The 21645-nt window shown below is 47.4% G+C and overlaps 1 protein-coding gene and 1 long non-coding RNA gene across 2 annotated transcripts in view; one reads left to right on the forward strand and one right to left on the reverse strand.

Annotated features, from left to right (window-relative positions):
- The window catches only part of ASTN2 (astrotactin 2), a 319829-nt gene that overhangs the window by 260545 nt on the left and 37639 nt on the right, over positions 1-21645 (forward strand).
- LOC137486297 (uncharacterized) lies at positions 15207-16971 on the reverse strand. Its single transcript, XR_011005670.1, has 2 exons — positions 16730-16971; positions 15207-15838 (listed from the first exon to the last, which is right to left on the reverse strand). It is a non-coding gene; the product is annotated as an uncharacterized lncRNA (long non-coding RNA).

Here is a 21645-nt window from a genome sequence, read left to right on the forward strand (position 1 = left end):
GCCTTTGGGTACACTGGCTGCTCTCTGTCCCAAGGCAGCCGTCCCTGTATCCCATGGCCTCACAGGACTCCTTTCTGATGCCAGCACACTGGCTCAGGTGGTGAAATGTTCAGTTCCCAGACTAGCAGAGGGTTAAAAGCAGCTCTGTTTGTGGGCACAGTGCTGCTGCCCAGGGGCCCCTGGGTGCTGAGCCAGCCAGGATGGGGAGCACGGGGCTGCCCAGCTGCAGTGCCAGCTCAAGCCCTTGGCATTTGCCACCACGTGCCTTCCCTTGTCCCCAGGCAGCAAAGCACACGATCCTTTTGCTTGTTTGGTTTCGTCCTGTAACCAGTCTGTTTATTGTTCTGAAAAGGTTAAATTGGTCAGGAAAAAGTAAAAAAAAAAAGGATAGACTTTTATTTTTTTTCTTCCCCTTTCTAATGAGAGTCTGGGGACCTTTTCCCTGCTGACGTCAGAGTCATATCCAATAGCCTTTGCAGTGAGGCCTGATTTGCAAAGGACACCCTGGGGAAAAGCAAAAATCTTGGTGAAACCTTTAAAAAGAAAAAGCACCCTTTGAGACAATTTTCTGCTTCTTTTATGTCCTGATTTCACCTTCTAATTACTAATTCCTTATTCCATTTTTTTTCCCCCCCAGGCTGAGGGAATGTTGGAGGGGAGAGCGTTTGCAGCCCCCTGTGCACGCACACACTCCCCGTCTCTCCCTGTGCTTGGCTGTCCCCCCCAGCTGCCATGCAAGGAGAAGCCAAGCCCGAGCAGCTGGGCTGCTCCGTCCTGCCTTGGCCGGGAAGCCGAGGGGGCCCCGTCTGGGTCGCTCTGCACTCAGGCAGCCCCGGCCCTGCCATTCCCTGTGTGCTCCTTGCCTTGCCTTGCCTTGCGTTTCCCTGTCCTGGCATCCCAAGGGATGTGTGGCACCATCGCTTCCTCCCTCCCTCCCAAGGCAGGTAGGCAGGAGCAGGCAGGGCCGAGGTGCAGTTGCAGCTCTGCCTGTGTTCCTGCCCATCCGGGCTTTCCAAGCAAGACTGGCATCTCTGGCATCGTGTCCACGCCATGCCCTCCACCTTCCTACGGCTGTGCCTTGTCCCTGCAGCAGGACCAGGGACGGTGTCAGTGGTGAGGACATAATTTTAGCTCACTGAGTTTCCTCTCTGGGGAAAGAAGCCAGAACATTCCAGCTGGAGACTGATGTCCTGTGTGTTCAGTGAGGCTGTGGGAGATGCCCACACTGATGTGGGGTCAGGGGCAGCTCCTGGCCAGAGGTGGCATTTCTGAGGTGCTGCTGTGGTCACTATGGCTCCCTCATAGCCACAGCCCACAGGTGGCTGTGCTTGTGGTCAGGAATTTGACTCAATGCTCTTAATTACACCCAACACAAATGGTGATTTGTGATCCCATGTGCCCAGGATCCACAGGGGTGAGGGGCTCCTTTGCACAGCTGAGTCATTCAATACCCTTTGGGCAGAGGTTCTACTTTTACATTTAAATGTTTTACATTTACCATTTACAGCTGCCTCTTCCCCCTGCATGTGCTGCTCAGGGATAGAGGATCCCTGCTGTTGAGAGATGGCCTTGGAGTGCTCCCTCCTGCCTGACTGCAGCAACCTGGGATGTGCAGGCACACCCTGGCCTCCCAGATGTGCTTCTCTGGTGGCTTTGTGGGTAACCTGCTTGCTGGTTTTGAGGATGTTCAGGGGAAGATGTGTCTCATCCTTGTTATATCTGACCTTGGTGAGGTTTGGTGGGCTCAGAGGTTCCTTGTTCACAGAACACAAGGTGATGCTGGCCACAGAGTGAGGGCATTTGGTTACTCTCCCATCTCCTAAGCATGAAGTGTGTTGGAGTGGTTGCCATTTGGGAGGGTTGCAGTGTGAGTATGGAAGTCCCACCTGCCATCAGCAGTGAGTGCTTCCTCATAGGATGGGTGCCAAGAGAAACCCAGCAGTACAAACTCAGTAGGAGTTTAGTTTTGGGTCCAAACTTCATGGCCATTCTCTTCCTAAGGAGCTGAATCTTTTCCCAATTGAATACGTCCAGACTTTGAGTGAACTCAGCTCCTGGTCTGGCTCTTAAGCCAAGCTTTGCAGATTCAATCTCTCCTTTCTCCTGCTTTGCTCTGGACATATTTCAACACTAAGCAGGAGATCTGGGTCCAATAGCCATGCTGTCCTCATCCTCCACAAAGCTTTTCCTGTCTGGCAGCAGTGGAGCCACTTGGGTTTTGTGCTGAGCCTGGTTTAACTGCTTTACAGAATCACAGAGTGGGTCGCGTTGGAAGAGACCACATTGGATCATCTGGCCCCACCTCCCTACTCACACACGGCCTTCCCAGATCACATGGCACAGGATTGTGTCCAAATGGTTCTGGAATATCTCCAGTGAGGGAGACTCCACAGCCTCAACCTTTGCTCTGCTCTGGTGTGCAGGGTCTGGGCACACCAGGGGGAGTGAACAAGTGTCTGGGTGTCCTCACAGGACAGTGTATGGGACACTTGCACTTCACTGATGCAATTGGTAGGACTTGTTATGAACCTCCCTAATTAACATCTTACTGCTTCGTGAGTGCAGGTTGTGGCCATGCACTTGACTGGCTGCAAACATCGGTGGCTGAACAGACCTGCTTGATCCTCTGCTGAGTGCCCTCAGTGAGGAAATCCTGCTGGCAAAAGAGGTCTCCTGGAAAAATAAGTCTCTCTGTGCCCTGTTACCAGGACTGTCTGTATATGGGGGCTCTGAATGGGCTGCTGTGGTGATATGCAGGACTCTGTACTGCAGATACTTCTGCAGTAAAGCAGGTACCCATGAGGGTGGCAAGAGACTTCACAAGAACAGAGGGCAGGGCATTAGTATGATGGAAAAAAAGTTCAGCATCTCATATGTCTATTTTAAGTCAAGATTTATGTCGTTGTGTTTGTGTCAGAACATCACTCTTTGGGGTAAATGAAACAAGTGGGGAGCAGCATCTGCCTCCAAGAAAAACACCCTGGCTGCTGTGGTCAAGCAAGAGGCTGGAGCGTATGAATGTGGTGGTGTGACACAGGTGGTGAGGAGGTCCTGGTGACAGCTCATCTACTGTCCTCTCGCTGCGCTTGCTCCTTGCTGCAAAGCTGCTGCCCAGCCAAGTTTGTCTTGAGCAGACACAATACATTGGGAAGGTTGGGAGCACCCTCGGTCCGCCCCTCCTCCTTGTTTTCCCTCGTGTTTCTTGTCTCCTTCCTCCCCCGCTGCCCCACCATCCCTTTCTGCCACTGCTTCTCACTTTGTTACCTTCACAAACCCCGCTGCGTCCTGCCCGAGCCAGCACAAAAGCAGCTCCAGCCCTGTGGCCAAGTGCAGGCTTAGAGGCAGTGCACAGACACAGCTCCATTAAGCCAGGCTGAGCCTTACGGGAATCGTTCCTGGCCAGGGCTTGAAAAACAAATATAGCACGTTGGTTTGCTTTGGCTGCGCCAGGAGGGTCACACAGGGACGCAGGTTTTCTGTTCGGATGGGAGGCAAGGTCCAGAGAGCAGCGTAATAGGCTGGAGAGCCGTGGAAATGGTATGTCATTATTTACATGTCAGGGACGGAGCCAGCAGCAAAGGCGGAGGATGCGCTCCGAGGGACGGCCCAGTTTGTGCTCGTGCTCGTCACGTGCGGGGAGTCGTGGAGGCTGGAGGGGTCTCATCCACGTGTTCAACCGGAGCAGGTCCTGTAGGGCAGGGGTGGGTGACAGCCAGACCCCGTCCAGGAAAGGAAGGGCAGTGTCCCATCCATTGGCACTCGCTGTACTCCTCTACACCCGCCTGGGCGTCCCAAAGCGCGACAGCTCCGCTTCAAAGCAGAGCACCCAAAGGTTCCCTGGGTTTTCGCAGAGGTTTGTCCACCTTGAACATGTCCCAGGTGCTTCTCCTGCCTTGAGTCCAGCAAAGGCAGATGTGGATGTGTAGCAGAGATGGTTCAGTCCTGGAGGCTTTCTTTGAGCACAGGATTTACTCTGCCCCTGGCCACACAACCTGGGCTATGCGACTTTTCTCCCAGTTTCGCTACATCTAAACTGTTTAAATTGCCAGTTCTTTGGGATAGGAATTATTCATCTATAAAGCATCCAGCATGTGTTGGTTATTATTTGGATATGTTATTATGAGTCAAATAGGCAGCAATAATTTATGCTGGAGCTGGAGCTGACCTTTGTACACCAGGGAAACCAACCTGAAGAGGGAAAACAGTGACGACATCCACTGTGTTTACTGACATTTTGGCTTTTTACTGGCATGTTTTCAAGCACCAAAAAAGTCAGTAAGTGAATTCACTATAAGTACACTTAGATGTAGTGTATAAACATGATATATAAGCATGGGGTTTGGTTCTATATATTTTTTTGTATGTATGAATACATATTTATATATACATAAAAATGCAGGCGTCAGGTTTGCAATATTAATATCTAAATTATTTTCTGTTTACATGTTTTTTATTTATGACCAAAACATGACTTCTTTTTTTTTCATAACCCTGCATTTAACTGAAAGACAAAAAATCATAAATCCAGATTATATATAAAATATTCTCATGTCATCTTAGAGAAGACTAAGGGGAAAAAAAAACAACTTAATTTACCATTTTATTGTCGTGTTTGGGGTGACAGGAGGAGGAATATGGACTAGTACCAAGTTCAGCCTTTGATTTTCATTCTTTTCTTTACATCTCCTTGGGGTGAATTCGGAGGTGGTTCCTGAAGGGGGGCATGGACGTGCCTGTGGGCATGCACACATGCACAGCCCATCTCTCTCCTCTCTTCCATGCTCACATCCAACCCAGCCCAAGTTCAGCTGTTCAGTCATCACCTTATAAATAGCTTTTCCTCCACGCACTTGGCCAAGTGCATACTGCACTGAGTGATACTTAGAGCTCCTTGGATTCTGCTTGCAGGTTTGCTGCTGAGCCTTTTGAGGGGTTTTAAGCTGTTGCTTTGCCCTTAGATCCTAATTCATCTTTTGGTTTGTTCTTTTGGGATCAGGAACTGTCCAGGACAGGGATTGTGTCCACATGCCCAGCACAGCGAGGTATTAATTAAATCTGGAGAGGGCCTGGATGTTGAGTCTGGAAAGAGGTGTTTATGGATATATACATGTGTATATATGCACAACATGCATGTATTTAATTATGACCAAAAGGAACAGTTTCCTTTCTTGCCTTCTGAAATAACTCGAAATATTCCATGAAATAAAATCTGCCCTTTACAGCCCCTACCTCCCATCCTTGCCCACTCATAAAACCCACTTAGGGCTAATTTAGAGGTTTTGTTGGGCAAAAACAAAAAGTTTTTTCTCTTCCTGACCTATTCAGAACTTAGTATTTTTAACCATTGGTGATTGTCTTTAAAAAAAGTAATTTTGAAAGCTCAAATAGCATTGTTCCATTCCAAAAATGTCATAATGGGGCAGTTTCAATGCTACCAGAGGGATTGCCTCACTTTGTTTCCCCCAACCCAGGATTTCTTTGACTTGTATGTCTATTTCTAAACCTATTATTTTTAATAGAAGGACTTTTTTTGCTGTGCAGCTGGTTTTGACCTTAAATTCCTAACTAGTCCTTCTCATAATTGCTGCCTGGTCTCTTGGGAGATCCTGGAGTTCCTTGGGGATGATGCTGGAGGTGGGACACCAGTTTTGGGATTGTTTGAGTTCCCACCAAAGCTGCAGAGCAGGGGAGGCTCTTGAGCTTGGGCATGGCCACATCCCTGCCAGATGCCACCACCCACCAGCCCAGGTACTCGGAGCTGCCCCGAGCTGAGCTGTGCCAGCCCGAGGCAGAGGTGACTCAAACACCACTGAGGACTGCTGGCCCCCCAGGCGTAAACTGGGAGCCCCCACAGTGTGCCAGGCACGAGCACTGGTGTGCAGGTACGTGCCTGGAGCCACGTGTTTTAACCACCTCCCCAGGTTAGCCGAGGACGTGTCCTTCTGCTCCCGTGCCACAGCTCCCCGTTGGTTTCCCTCACACCAGGCTTTTTGTGTTTGCTCCTGTGATCTCTCCAGACAAAAGGGTTGGAGTTTCTCCAAGCCTGAGATATTTTTGTGTTCTTTTGCTGTAATTTTTTTGTTGTTGTTTTCCATCATCTTTGCAAGGTGAGCTGGTCCAGCTGACAGGCCATGCTTTCAGACTTCTCCTCCTTCTCCTGCCCATTCCTCATGTGGACCCCCTGACATCCCTCCCTGGGTGTCTGTGAGCCTCAGGAGCCCCTCCTGGCTGCCCCCAGCTCCATGTTTTGAACGTGCTTGGAAATAGCAGCACCTTTCTTAAATCATGTGCATTACATCCAGCCTGGATGTTCACTAGGAGGCCACTGGAATGGCTGGGAGGGATTTACCAGGTCCAAATTCACTTGACAGAAAAACAAAATTCCAGCATAATTTTAACCAGCTGTGGTGGGAGAGTGAAAGAGAGAGAGAGAGGGAAGGGGAAGGAGAGCTGGGAGTGGGGGGAGAGCGGGAAGGGAGGTGGGAGAAGGGTGGTTGGAGAAGCCCTGGTGTTGGCTGGTGACAGTGGGGACTCCATGTCTGCCTTCCCCATGGTGGCCGTGTCCTCTTTGCTATCACAGGGGGTGGCTTTGTGCAGCTGAGCCATCACAGCCTTTTTCCTGGAGGGGTGATGGGCTACCCCCTATGGACAGAGCAGATCCACACCATGCTCATGTCAGCCTCAGTGGCACAGTGGAGGGTGTGCATATGGTGTTAAAAAGATTGTCTAAAAATCCAGCTAATGTTTTAAAAGAGAAAGAAAAAAAAAGAGCTAAAAGAGAAAAGAGAGTTCCATTAGTTCAATATTTAGCTTAATTTTTATATTCTTTGTTAACAGAGGATGAGGATGGCATGTCCCCTAAATACATATGGCAAAAAAAAAACATTTTTTTCAGTATGATTTTAATTTTAAATTTAATTTAAATTACATAAAAATATATTTTACAGTGAAACAATGCATTTTATACATGTAAATGTCGTGTATTTGTAGGTGTAATTGGAACAATGCAAATTTAAATTAAATGTGAGCTACTTCTCAGTCTAGCTTTGTAAGAATACATGTTCATGATTTCAAAAGTTCGGGAACTTACAAAGAGAGATTCTTTTCAATAACCTGAAATGTTTATAGACATTTTTATTACATTTTATTATGTTTCCCATCCCGTTTCCATTTTAAACTGCATGTACCAAGCAAGTCAAACATCTGATGGATCTGGGGACTCCTGTTTGAACCCTATTGCTATGTAATAATTTTTCCAGATCCATAAAACATAAGCACAGCCTCAGCCTCTTCAGCAAGCTGCTGCTGAAAAGCTCACTGGAACCAGGAAGATCTCAGGCATACACAAAGCTGTGCCCATGTTGAGAATTTGCAGGATGAGGGCAATGGGTTATGATGCATAAATGTTGGTAAAAATGAGTTCTTGTAGGACATAAATTAAGGAGAATGTTCACACCATTTACAAGGGAAAGCTGCACTGTTCATGCTGGTAAAAGTGCCCAAGTGAATGCTGTCCTGTGGGGAGCAACATCCCAACATCCTGCTCAATTGAGGTGAAATTTATTGGAGATAAATGAGCTGAGCATCCTGAGATTCCCGCTGATAATCTCCATGGAAGTATAATGAGCATTCTTATTTTCTTTTGTTTTACTTTTTAAAGAGGAGCAGCACAACATCGCATCACCATGTCTGGCTTGGTGAGGGCTCCTGTGGGCAGCAAATTTGATGGAGGCAAGAAATGGGGTGTGGTGGGGTTGGACTGGAGCAGGAGGGCAGAAGGTTGGTGAAATCTGCTTAATCTGTGTTGCACAAGAGGCTGTTGCTGGGGCAGCTGTCCGGGATGTCCTGCAGCATGTCGAGGTGGCTGAGAGTCCTTGCTCCTCCTGTGTCCCCACAGCTGTGTTCTCCTCTTTCCCCAGTGCTGTTGGGGAGGTGTGGTTTGAGACAGGTCCATGTACTGTCTCTAAGTGTGGCAGTTGAGTCTGGAACCTTCTGAAAACCCCAGCAGACACTGTTTGTCCCATGTACTGTGTCCCCATAGTGCCCTGGACTGTGTGCCTGCCCTTCTTTGTCTCATTTCTCTTTCCTGTGCATCACATGGTTCCTGACAGACCAAATGGCCCAAGCAGGCTTCATACAATCATTTTTTACCCCAATATACATGACTGACTTTGTTTCTGTCTGCTCCTTGATGGCTGGGGAAGACATGAGAGGACTTGGAGAGGTCAGCTGCGTTGTACACAGGACTGTTTTACCTACAGCAACATCTGTTCAGCTCAGTCCTGCTCAGCACCCAACAGGTCAGGATCAGGGAGACTGAGACCTGGCAGCAATTGAGTTGGGATGCAAATTTCCCATGGATTTCTGAGATGCCCCTTTCCTCCAGCTGTCCTGGGGATGTTGACATCACCGCTTCTGGAGATACTGCTGTCTTAAATATGATTTAATGGGAAAAAACTGAGCTTAGATGTAATATGTCTAAAAGGATCTGCCTTCCCCTGAGAACACGGAGGTGTTGACTCTCTCTGATCACTCAGTCCTGGGCCCTCACCCATGGGTAATTACGTTCTTCCATGCATGATGCAGAAGGCCAAGTTCTGCTGGAGCAGGAGGACGTGCAGGTGGGCAGTGGTCAGCTCTTCACCTCGTGCTTTGTACAGCTGCTGCTGCAGCCACTCTGGTTTTCTGTCTAGGGAGGGTCAGAGAAGGGAAAAGAAAACCTTGATGTAACTGTCCCTCTTTTCCCCATTCAGTAGCAGCAGTGAAATTCATGATCCATTCCTGTTGGTGCTGAACTACCCTTGATGGCTTCTCACAGGAGCACTCAGGACTTTGGCTCAGCCCAGGGGGTGACACAAAGCAAAACACTTTGTACCTCAGCCCACAGTGATCCCTGGATTTGGAGCCAGGCTGCTGTGGTGACCACCTCCCTCGAGATGCTTAAATCAGTTAGGCAGGGACACATCATCTCTGGTCTCTCAACTTTTTCCCAGTTGCCCTCCCCCATCCTGTCTCGCTGCATGTTCTGTGCGGATACCTACCACTCCCAGCCAGTAATGACTTCCACATGGGGCCGGACCTTGTGGACAAATCCCCTGTAACAATAGGAAATGTTCCTTGGTCTCTCATTGTGTCTGTCTTTGGGAAGGAGGAGAAGGCGTTGACGACAAGCCGAAGAGCTCTAATATTCCTCCCGGACAGCTGATTAATTCCATCCTCTGCATCCGCTCTGGACCATCCCGCCCCGCCCCGCGCCTTCTGCTTTTTATTGTTCTCTCCACCTGGTTCCCTCTGGCAAGGAAGCTGATGGGAGTTTGTGCCACGTGGAGCTCCAAATGGAAAACCCGAACTGCAGGAGCCTCCGCTTCCCCCGCGGACCAGGCCCAGTGGCTCTTGCTGGAGGAGGAGAGGCTGCACCTTCCTCACAGCCAAGTCGGAGCACTGGGACGGAGCAGCATTCCTCCCCAGCATGTCTGCTCCTGCCTGGGAGAGACCAGGCCCTGCCTTTTCCCACTCCTTCCCCCACCATCAGGGCAGCTCCTCTCTTTGTGGATAGCTACAGACTCACTCTCACACTCAGACCTTCTTCCTACGTGTATGGGCACATTGCTCCCGAGAAATGTCCGGGATCATGCCAGGATATGCCCACCCTTGCTGGCTGAAGAGTCCCCTGTGCTCATTTCTTCTCCTGTTCATGTCATTTGTTCATTCAGAGGTGACATGGCCAGTGCTGTGGTGGCTCACACATGCTACAGGGGTTTGCACACTCCCTCCCCACAGTTGAGCTTCACCTCCAGTCCTTGCCATTCCCTCCCACCAGACTCCTGCTCCAGCCTCACTGCTCAGCTGTGATCCATGGAAGAGGAGGGGGAAAAGAGAGACAAGGGCATTTTGATTATGGAGTTGATTTATTAGAATCATTTTAAAACACAAAGCCATCTGTGTGCCTCTTCCCAATCCAAGATTTATAAAAGACGAAACCATCCATCTGACCCTCAGCTCTCCCTCCCTTCCTCTTCCCCCGCCTCATCCTCGCCTTCCATTCTCCTTTGTGGCTCTCTTGCCAAAACACTTGCCCATACTTAATTCTCCTCCCAGAGAGACAATGCTTTGCATTCTTGCATGGGAAGCCAAAAAAAAAAAAAAAAAAGACAATTCTATTCTGTCTCTGCTCTGCTGAGTTACTTTCCCAAGAGTCTGTGTTAAAAAAGAAAAAAATAAAGATAAAGGAAAAGGCAAGTTGGTGCTGAAAGGTGCTGGAACATCATTGCGTGGGGGTAACTTTTCCATTCACTCCACATATCAAACAACCACTGGCAGGCCGTCCCCAGGCGGGGCGTGTGGGACTGCAGCCTCTTCCAAAGGGCTCACCTTTAGGGCGGAAAGACACTTTTGGACTCTGTCTCCCATCCTTCCTTTTGCTCCCTTTTGAGGGCCTTGGCTCAAGCCCCAGCTTTCAGGGGTTGAGGTGTGCTGACAGATTCTCCAAGTCGGAGGAGCCAGTGGCTGAAGTCCAGAGCAGGAGAGCTGAGGTCCGAGTTTCCTGGACTCGCCTTGTGACAAGCAGGAAGAGGCTCAGCCCTCCTCTTCCTCACTGCTCTCCTTGATGTCAGTCCAGCCTCCCTGGAGCACTGATGTCAGAGGAGCTGTGTTGAGACCTCTCTTGTCCAGGCCCCACCATGACTAAGTCTTTTCACCTCTCTGTGCCTCCATGTGTTCCAGATCTCCAATGCTTTAGGCATTTCTGTGGTCACCAGAAAAAAATTGAGGACTTTTATGTCACCCTTCTCACAAGGTTGGAAGGTTGGGAGCAGATCTAGAGCTCTGGAGTTCGTGGAGCTAAAGGGAGTATTAGCATGCAGTTAAAGGAAGTTTGAAGTTACCTAACGCATGTTCAGCCTTTTCCTATTTACACATCAGGGAAGCATTTTCTTCAGTTTCAGCAAATTAACTTGTAGCTAATGTCCAGCATTCAAAGTCACAGTGATGGTGGGAAAAGGTTATGAGTGATGGTGATCTCAAATCTGACCTCACTGTTTTGACTTTGATTTTATTTGTATGTGCTTGGGTACAAACAAAACCTTTCTGGGCTTTCTAACTATTCTTTTGAACTTCATTTTTCCATATAAATCTCATTTTTATGTTGTTAGTAATTCCCATATGAGATCTGACATTTGTTATTTGATACTGGCAGAGGAGAATGAAACCTATTAGTGGAGGCTCATGGGTTCAACAGGATCCTAGGGAATAAGAGCAGGGCTTGTGAAAAGGCCTGAGGATTTAGTGTCACTGTCATCTGCTTGAGCTTTTGAATCTCTTTCCTGACCCCTTTCTATCCACAGAATTGTCTGTCTTCAGTTTTCCTGGTTCCAGGTGTATATTAATTGAAGCTGATGACTTACCCACTTTGTTGGACACTAAATCACCCAAGTGCTGAGTGTCCTCCAGGACCTCTTCACAATTCCCTTATGCCTTAGAAAAAACAGGCATAACCTTGTGTATTTCTTTTAGAAAGAGGCAAAAAAGGAGTTTTACTAAAAGCACAAAACTACTGTGGTTTGTATGGCACCTCTTTGCACCAAGGTTCCTCTCACTCCTCTTCAGGAAAGACATCTTGTAGAGGAAAGGCATTACTCATCTGGCTTACAATCTATCAGGAATGCTAGCAAAGAGCTGGAAGTCATGGTCTTCCAGACCTGGAGCCAAAGAACCCTGCTTAGACCAGCCATGACAAGGATCCAACCAGCAGCTTTCCCAGGGCATCCACATCTACATTGAAATACCTGGACATGAGGAGACCTTACAGGTGATTCCCCCATTTATAGATCCCAAAATCAGTGAGGTCACGAATCTTATTGTAGGATCAGAGAGCAGAGATCCCTGGTTGCTCCATGAATGCAGATGGAAGAAAGGGAATTTCCAGGCTGTATTCCAGACATTCTCAACTTGTCCCCTTTGATATCTCCTGAGCGCACCATTCATCTGCGCGTCCGGCCCAGCGCTGCTGTCTCATGGATTAAACAGCTGCCACGTCCCACCCTCGAGGCAGCTGTGCCTCGGGGCTGCCTCAGGAGCACAGGGCTCTGTGCCCTGGTGCTGGTCCTGCTGTTCCAGCAGGATGCTGCCCTGCCATGGGCACAGGTTTAGCTGAAGGGATGGGGCAGGACTGTGCCAGGCCGTCCCCTGATCGTCCTTCACACTTTGCAGTCTGGTACAGTGATGCCTTTTCTCCTCATTTTTTTCCTTTTACTCTTTTTTTTCTTTATTTTTCTCTCTTTTTTTTTTTCCTTTTTTTTTTTTTCCTTTCCATTGGTTGTTTGGATTAAGGGGCCTTAAAGGGGCCAGACATTTTTTGTGTTCTCTCATACCCTATAAATAACCGGCACCTCTCCAGTGCTCCAACTCCACCCTTCAGTTGCAGATTCCACTGTCTAGCTGCCACCGCTCTGCATGGCCTTTCACACTCTTCCTTTTTATTTAATATGGAAATATTAGTAAAAAAAAAAAACAAAACAAAAAAAAAAAAAAAACACCCTTGCTGTCACCAATCTTCCAAGAGGAGGAGGGGGGAAAGGGAGAGAGAGGTGGGAGCTGGGAGGAAAGGACACAACCAGCCAAAAAGAGTATCCGAAGGAATGTTCTTCTCCCTCCCAGGTTTACAGCAATGCCTTTCCATCCAGAGTCATCTGTTTTGTTTTCCTTCTCCCTCAGCCTGAGAGTGCTGCTGCATTATCATGTAATGTTGCTTAATGAGACCGAAGGAAGGCTTCAAGTCGCCTCATGGACCGCAAGCATAGCCCAAATTCCAGGCCAGCAATGTCTTGATGCCTGCGGTGTCTCATGAAAGCAGAAGACTTGCAGCCCTCTGTCTGCCCCATGAATGGTCGGTTGGGGTTTTGTTTTTTCCTTTTTTCCTTTTCTTCTTTTTTTTTTCCCCCAAGGGCATGCCGCCACCCTATTTTGTAACAGCCCCATATCTGGGAGGTATGCGTGGAATCTTCCAAGTGCTTGGTCAGTCCTCTGTGGTTTCCTTTGAGCAACTGCCCACCCTGCCAGCTCCCACCACCCCTTCCCAAGCCCCTGACATGCAACCGGTTGCGCCACTTGTGCCAGAGTTTCACATGACAGTTGTCTCCTCCGGATTTCTCTCTGTTCCTTCCTCCTGGCACATTTCCTGGTGCTGGTGAAGGAGCAGAGGGTAGGAGCCCTGAAGACTGAAGCTGTCTTGAAGACCACAGAGCAGACACAAATAAAGAACAAGTTGTTACTTACCAGATGTCCCAATTTAGGGAGTGAGGTGTAAGCCCCACTCAGTTCTAGGTGGCACCAAGAATTTGAGTGAGGGAAGTGAGATACTCCAGGTGATGAATTTCTGACTTCTTGCTCTGAGTTATTCCATCAGTATTTAATCTCTCGTGATTTTTTATTTTTCTGAGCACCCATCTCTGGGACAAGGAACTCTTGTGATTCCCATTTAGGGAGGGGAGAGTTGAAGCATACAGCCCTGGAGAGAAGAGTTGGTTTGAGCATTGCTCTTTGCCAGGGCTTTCCAGCCCATCTGGTGCCCATGGGCCAGGGTAGTGAGCTCTGCCCCTGTGGGCAGCTCTAATGGGGCAATGTCCACGTGGCTCTGCAGATGTGCTGCTAGGTTATGCTGTCTGTGCTTTTGGTCTCTAAGTGGGTGGCATGTGGCCCTGTGGGATGGCATCTGACAGTCCTTCACCCCCCTGCCACAGGCAGGGACACCTTCCACTGTCCCAGGTTGTTCCAAGCCCCATCCAACCTGACCTTGGACACTTCCAGGAATGGGGTAGCCATACTTCTCTAAGCAACCTGTGCCAGGGCCTCACCACCTTCATAATGAAGAATTTCTTCCCCATGTCCCATCTAACCGTGCCCTCTGGCAGTTTGAAGTCATTCCCCTTGTCCTGTCACTTCAGGTCCCTCTCCAGCTTTCTTGGAGAAAAAACACCTGCCTCAAAACACCCAGCCCTAAGCTGTGTTCAGCTTTTCTCTTCCCTGCCCACCACACCTTCATGCAGACGCACACTGTCCCCATCACCTCCCTGGGAGCCACCAGTTGTCCTGTCACCCATCCCTGCAAGCTGCACAGGATGATGTATTACCACCAGACACCTGAGTGATGACTTTTGTTAGTTAATCTGGCTTGCTCTTCTATTTCCATCCCCAAAGTGTGGCAGAAAGCACCAGTCGCTGTCAGATGGTTTGCATAGGCAGGGTGACATCAGCTCCTTTTCTTTGGGATTGTGCTTTACAGCCATGTTTTTAGGGTCTGTTTTCATTAAAAGTAGCTTTTGAAAATGGTTAAGTAATAATTTGCTAAATCAGGCCCTGAGGTGCTCAGTTTAACAAATTGTTATTTATTTTTTATAAGGAATGCATGCAAACGGAATGGAAAATGGCCAGGTCGGAGCAGGCTGGATGTTAACTCCAGTTCAGTGTCACCACCATCTTCATGGTCATGGTTTAGTCATGTCCTCCTTTGCATATTAATTAAACTGATGGCTCAGTAAGTGCTATAAGTACAGACTTGGACTCTGGTTGTTTTTTTGCTTCTGCAGTGTTGCTTTTGCAACATTTGTTTAGTTTTCATTCAATGCATAAAATATGGAGGGAACAAAAAGCTCATGCACATTGTATCATGTAATTAGACAAGCAACCAGATGTTAATTAATATATGAACATCGTTTTTATTTCCAATCGTCTGGCTGTGGTTTGAGCAAACCTATGTCCCCCAGCTGTTGCTACATGAGACACAGCCAGAGCAAAAACAGAGCCCGAGTTCAGCTGCTGTGAACTGAGCAGAGCACAAACCCTTACCCCAGCTGAAAGAGGAGAGGCTTTGGGGATGTGCTGTCCCCAGACATGACACAGCAGTGTGACATTCTCCTGCTATCCAGTGGAGGGCAACAGGGGACATGCTCCCAGCTGTCCCTGGACTTTCCTCATGGACACCACAGCCCAGTGGGATTTCAGCTCCTGAAGAGTGGTGGTTTAAACACCAGCTGTGTGGCTCATGGATGAGCCCTGGAGCTTTCCAAAATTCAGCCCCTAGCAGCCATGCTCTGGCTCCACATTTGGTCCCACTTTGAAGAGGCTGGACTGGAGACTCTGATTTTCTCTCGAGGCAGGTAGTGGGCCACGACATTCAGCCTTTTGCTCTCCAACAGTTTGATTCTTCCTAATTTCACCTGGAAGATCCTTTTAAAGAGATCCAAGAACTTCCTTTCCTTTTCTCCAATTCCCATGTGGTTTTGCTGAGACCAGCCAGTGCATCCAGGTATTCCTCCTTCTCCTCCTTTGTCTCTGTCTGGAGAAGTTCCTGCTAACAAAAGAGCTATTTTATGACCATCTTTAACCTAATTTGCATTTTTAAAATATTAAAATTCATTCAATTTCATTGCTATAACCCTCAAGTTATTTTAATTTCTTTTGACTGATCCCCTGCTGCCTTAATAATGCACCACTTCATCGGTGCTAAAACCACTGCTGTATTTCCAGTGAGAAATAAGATTGATTACAAGGCTGATTATTGAAGAGCTCTGGTAGTGATAACTCAGTTCCCATCACTCTCTTCTCAGCATTGTCTGTTTTCATCTGTCCATGCTCAGTCCCTTACCTGCTGTATAATTCTGCTAATTCCCATCTTTTCAAGCATACCTAATAATTACCTGTGTCGCATCACGGTGCCTCTGGATACCCAGATAAATGAGATTGCACCTCAGCTCTGCTGTCTGGGGAATGAACTGTCTCACTGAAGAAATGCATCAGGCTCATCTTACACAGTTTACTAAACCCGGGGTTGTGGTTTATTTTCCTTGTCTTCATCTCATTAAAAAAAAAAAAAGAAAGGAGAAAAATTAAAAAAAAAAAAGAGGGCTCTATAATGACATACATTTCTCTCTCAAAGCTACACCTGTGCCTTGAATATCAGCAAGGAAGGCTGGGCTATCCAGCCTCTTGGCCCATCATGTGTCCATGGAAGCACTGACTTTCTCCAGGCATGTCATCTCCTGCTAAGCCAAGATGAAAGCCCGTGACTCTCTCAAAATCATCCGCAAACTCCTTGACACTCTTTCACTTTTCTGCTTTTCCTTCCCTCCTCCCTCCCTCCCTCCCTTCCTCCCTCCCAGTCGCTGGCACAAGGAGAATAACAGTGGAATCACCCGCATTGCTGTGGTCTGAGCAGGTTTGTCTCATATTATGTCTAAATAAATATTAATAAGAAAAATGGAATAAGAGGTCATTGACAAATTTGGCAAATATTTCCCTCCCCTTCCCTTTTCAGCCACTTGGCTCCCACAGGAAAATTTTGCCCTCAGACCAGCACATTCAGGAAATAAACACTTGGTTTCTTTTCTTGGGGGGAGGAGGAGGAGAATGAAAATAGCATTAAGGGGCCTGAAGTCCACCCCTCACATTTTGGGTGGCTGGAGACAACTGCCACCTGGAGCCATGGGTTTTGTCTGTGCCTTCCAGTCATAAGTTATCACAGAAGTGGCCAGGATGGCCTTGGATGGTGCCCATGAGCCCATCTTGATGACCTGGAGTGCTTTTCCATACCCGTGGAGGGTATGGAATAGAACTGTGTATCTAAAAAGCTCCCAGAATTAAGAGACTGAGGCTTCAAACTGATCACTGCACTTGAAAAATTGAAACAGCAGCAATGGGCAGAAGGGATGAAGAGAAGGAAAACCAAGGATGTAACGGTGCCTGATCAGTGGCACTCAGTTCTCTGGCCCAGTTGACAAGGTGGGGATTGGTCAAAACTTGGATTCAACAATCCTGGAAGTCTTTTCCAATCCTAATGATTCCATGATTCGATGATGCTTGCCTGACACCTGGCCAAGGCCACATGGCATCCTAGCTCCATGCAGCTCCTCCAGCACAGCCTTGGCTGCTCCCTGCCATGGCTTTCACTCCAGGTGCTCGCTGGGCAGGGAATGAGCAAAAATTGTTCCTGGGATACCATGTGGTGGCATTCTTCAGTCCTCCAAGGACAAAGCAGTGCATGCCCCTGTTCTCTTAACAACACTGACTAATCATTTATTGCAAAGAAGGTTGCAGGAATCTAGGGTGGAAACTAATCCCCAGGCCACCTAGCTCACACCTCAGCAGCCCAGGCTGTTTTCAAGGCACAGCACATGCTGGAGAGATCAGACCTGCTGCTGGCAGGCTCCAGGAGTAGGACCAAGGCTGGTTTATCCATGTGTGTCTGTGGCTCTGTGTATATATATGTATGTGTATAAAAAGTGCATGTGTGTCTGTGTGTGTGTGTATTTTACTATGTTAAGCCATAAACTGTATGGGTTAGGTATGAATTAGAACCTTATAAAATGTGTTTACTCATTCTGTGTAACTCAAAGCAGGGATTAAACAGTAGGAAAAACTGACCAGGAGAATTTTCCAAGCAGAAAAAGTTTTACAGCTCTCATTGTGAAGTGCAGAGGGAGGACTTTTTTTTTTTTTTTTTTTTTTTTTTGTTCCCCTTTTTTGTGTTTAGTTTTTTGGCTTTTTTTTCAGGGCAAGTATTTTCTGTTTAAATTTTTATGCTTATCAGATAAAAGGAGGGTGAGGAGGGCAGCTGAAGAGGAAGAAGGAATGGAGGAATAGCAGGAGAGCATTGTGGCAGGCAGAATTCACCCCAGGCATCTGAGCCCCACATTCTCCTCTCCATCTCCTGTGACAATGTACTTTCTATGCCAGTGGCATCCAGGAGGGCCTCCCCATGGCATGCTGCGCTCCTAAATAGGCTCTGCTTTTCTCATCTCCTGGAAGGCATCTTCTATAGGGAAAGCAGAATCACATAATGCTGCTGAATTTAAAGGGAATGGGTGTGGGAAAGGAGCAGTGGAAGCAGAAGAAACAGGGAGATGAGGCTCTCAGTGAGTGAGCATCTCAGAAAGGGAGAGAAGAGAGAGAGGAGCAGGAAATGGGGATGGATTGAAGTCTTACAGACTGTTGGCTCTCCTCCTCATACGGAAAGTCTGGACAAAGCACCCAATGAATAACCTCACCATTGTCAAGTGAGTCATCCTAGGTCAGCTGAGTGATGTTTGGTAAAGAGCAAGGTGTCTTGCAACATGGAACCATTTAATTTATTATTTCCTTCTCTTCTTTGATACAACTTTGGTTCTGCATCCTCTGTTTGGTCTCTTCTACCTTGTAGTTCTTGCTGCCTTGGTGAATCATCCCTGTCTGCAGGACTGGTGATCCTTGCATAGTTAACAGAGCCTGACTCATTCTCCTCTACATGTTATTTCCACAGAAGGTTGGGTTTGGGTTGTTGGGGTTTGGGTTAGGTGGTTTTTTTTTCCACTTCACTTTATGAACATTTTCCAGAGGACTGGGGAAAAGGAAGGGAGAAGAGAGACCTGAGAGGGTTCATTGTTTGGGCAATTTTCCCTACTGCTAAATGTCAACATCCTACGCTTGATGCTTCGGATATGGAGTAGCAGGGCTTCTATTTCAGGCTTTGCAAGGGATGGGAGAGACTCATCTTATCTCTCTAACATGGCCCAAGTGATGTTTGGGTTCTATTTAGGGATTTGAAGAAAAGAGGGAAGTGATAACCTCACTTTATGAGCTCCGGCTTGGGTACCTGGCCCTGGCTTCCCTCGTCAGCACAGATCCTGGAACAGCCCTGGAATCCATTTACCACTTGGCTTAATCCTGCTCTGTTCATTCTGGAAATCTGTCTTTTGTCATCTGAGTGGTCAGATGTTGCACAGTTGCTGGCGATGACACGTCTCCAATGAACCATCCTCGAGGGATCAGTGGTCCTGGGGGTGGGAAGTATGCCCAGATACCTCACTTTGCCAAGGACATTTAGGAGTCAAAAGGCTGTTCCCACCATAGAGTGCCTTTGGTGAGATGGGTTCCCAGGGCACACTGTCCATCAGATCTGACTATTAACATCTCCCCTTCCCTGTGGAGGACAGGATTAATTTGCTGTGGTTTCTAGGATGACTTAAAATTGGGAGCAGAAGGCATTGCCACGCCAGCATCTTGCTGTGTGCCAGTGGCAGGTGTCCTCTGCGCCTGGAGGCTGCACACTTGTAAGAAAGTATTAATAATCCTTTAGGGATGAAAATCAGCTATTCGTGGTGAGAGAGCTGGATTGGGCCTCTGGTTATAGCCTCAGATCTGCCTTTTCCCTGCTATATTGGAAAAGCAATTTCTCTGCACCCCTGCTCCTTTGGCTGTGGTCTGTCGTGACACTGCAGCCACTGTGACACAGGTGTGGCACAACCCGAGTCTTGGCTGAAGGGTGTAAATGCCACTGTCAGAGGTATTAATGGCCTACGTGGAGTCTCCACATGTCAGGCACCTCACTGGCACTACTGTGGTCCTTGAGATCACCTCATTTTAAGAAATTAAGGGTTATATTCTGTTCTTGTGAGCAAAGGGTCTGTCAGTGGGGCAGGAGATCCTGTCTTGCCTTGCAGTCTTAGTGAAAAAGATGGAGGGATTGCTGAGGTGATGATGGGTGCTGAGGTAGACTCCTCACAAACAAGAGAGTCCCAGCTCTTTCCTCATTCCTTGAGCCTTCTAATGGATGAAAACTGTGAAGAAAAATGTTAACTCCATTATTGGAAAATCAGTAAGTGAATGATTTATGAGCTATGTTAAGAAAGCTGCTGTGCAGGTACTCCAATAATTTAGGTAATTCCTTGTTCAAGAACTGATGTCAACTCTTGCATACGTTTGTCCTGACCAAGTGGGTCTTTTCTAGCTCCTGAGCTGGGTCAGATAATGGCTTGTTTTTTCAGTTTTATCTTGGTATTGCCTTTGGCTTCTCTTGTGATGCCTGCTTGGATAGATGGAGAGTTATGGGAAGAGGCACAGCCAAATGAGAGGCTTTCTCCTCTGAGTCTGAGGTAACAACGTATCTACAAAAATATTTAGAACTCGCTGTGTTTGCACAAGTTTTAACCTCGGTTCTGCAGCATGTACATTAGTTTATCTGGCACACGAGTGTAATGGAACAACTCACATGAGTAAAGCTAAACATGTGTAAATGTTTGCAAGATATGGGTCAATAATTCTTTGGAAATCATAGCAAACCAGCCCTCTATTTTCTTACACAGTGCTGTTCTCTAGTCTGCCTCAGACAAGTGATCAAGAATATCTGTAATAATCATTATGGTGTCATTGTTCCAAAGAGCTCACAGCCAGGATGCAGAAACTCAACAAGTGTAAATTGTTATTGTTCCATTGACTTCAAGGGAGCTACAGGAGATTTTATGAGCTGAGGACCTGCCCCTCCATTCTCAAATGTTCAAAACTGCAGAGGAGGGCCAAATAAGATGTCTGCTTCCACGCAGGTTCCTCCATAAGGACCAATTTTTTAAGTCTTGGTTGGATGGCAGCCTGCAGGTTTGGCTGCAGCTAGGTTTGCTGAGTGCTTCGGAATGTTCTGGTCCAAAGTCTTATCACTAATTCATCAGCATCTCTTCACATGACCTCTATTTTAGAATAAATGAGGCCAAAAATATTTCAATATTTCAAATATTTCAAGAAGACTTTCTTTGAATTTGTTGCCATTACAGGTTGAGGTTTGATCCACTTCCCAGGACCAGGCTGTGAAGTGTAAGAAGGGTCTGGGAACAGGGTCAGGCAACAGTGGCAATATAAAAGCCCAAAAATTCCACTTTCCCAATAAGCACAAGGAGATATGAAGCACAGACCAGTTGATAACTTTTCACCATAGGTTTACATGAATTTGATTTGACAAATTACCCGACATAATTATGGTTTTAGCAATTAATTGCACACTGAGTTTAATTATAGGAATTGTTCCTTTCCCTTCCTGCTGGTCTGGAATTTCAATATTTGTGGCCTTTATTTAGGAAGCTTCCCAGGATTTGTCCTCAGACATAGCTCACAGTGAAAACTGCTCTCCTTCAAATTTAGCCATCTGAATCCCAACAGAAGGTGGAACCTCCCAGCCCTCTGGACTGGTGAAGCTCAGATGCTTGGTGCGGTGTTTGCATCCAAAATTTGGTAGTAATTTTCTGATAGTAGCTCATTCCCCCAGGAATTACAAGAGTGCCCTGGTACATTTAAGGAGAGTGAGATTATTATTCAGGTTTTGTTGCCATCTCTGCAGTGTCTGACACATCAGTTTGTGCTGGAGAAAGTGGCTCTGGGGCTGGAGCAGGGCTGGTGGGATTCCTGGTGAATGTAAGGCTCCGTGCAGTCCTTGGATCTGCTACAGGCTGCCAGCTATGGGCCTTGGGGACCACAAGTGGTCTGGACCATTGGTGCATTGTTAGAAATCTCTAATTTAAAAGAAGCTAAATATTAAAAGAAAGGAAGAATGAGGGTGGGAATGAGATCTGTGGTGATGAGAGTGAGAACTTGCTCTGTGGTGATGGACACAATCCTCTGCCAGACAGAAGGATCTGAGGACAGAGCTTTGCTCCGTGCCTGCACGACTCCCAGTACAAATGGGTTCCCACTTTGCCTTGAAATCAAGTAACTACTTTAATGTGCTGCAGAGCCTGAGACAAACTCCAGGGAATAGAGACATTCACTTGGACTCTCCACCGTGCTAATGTGAATACGTGGCTTTGAGATTGGAACTCATGCCTGGATGTCTCCGAGCGTAGCAGAGTCAGC

This window comes from Anomalospiza imberbis, chromosome 21, assembly GCF_031753505.1.
Source record: "Anomalospiza imberbis isolate Cuckoo-Finch-1a 21T00152 chromosome 21, ASM3175350v1, whole genome shotgun sequence".
Taxonomy (NCBI): Eukaryota; Metazoa; Chordata; class Aves; order Passeriformes; family Viduidae; genus Anomalospiza; species Anomalospiza imberbis.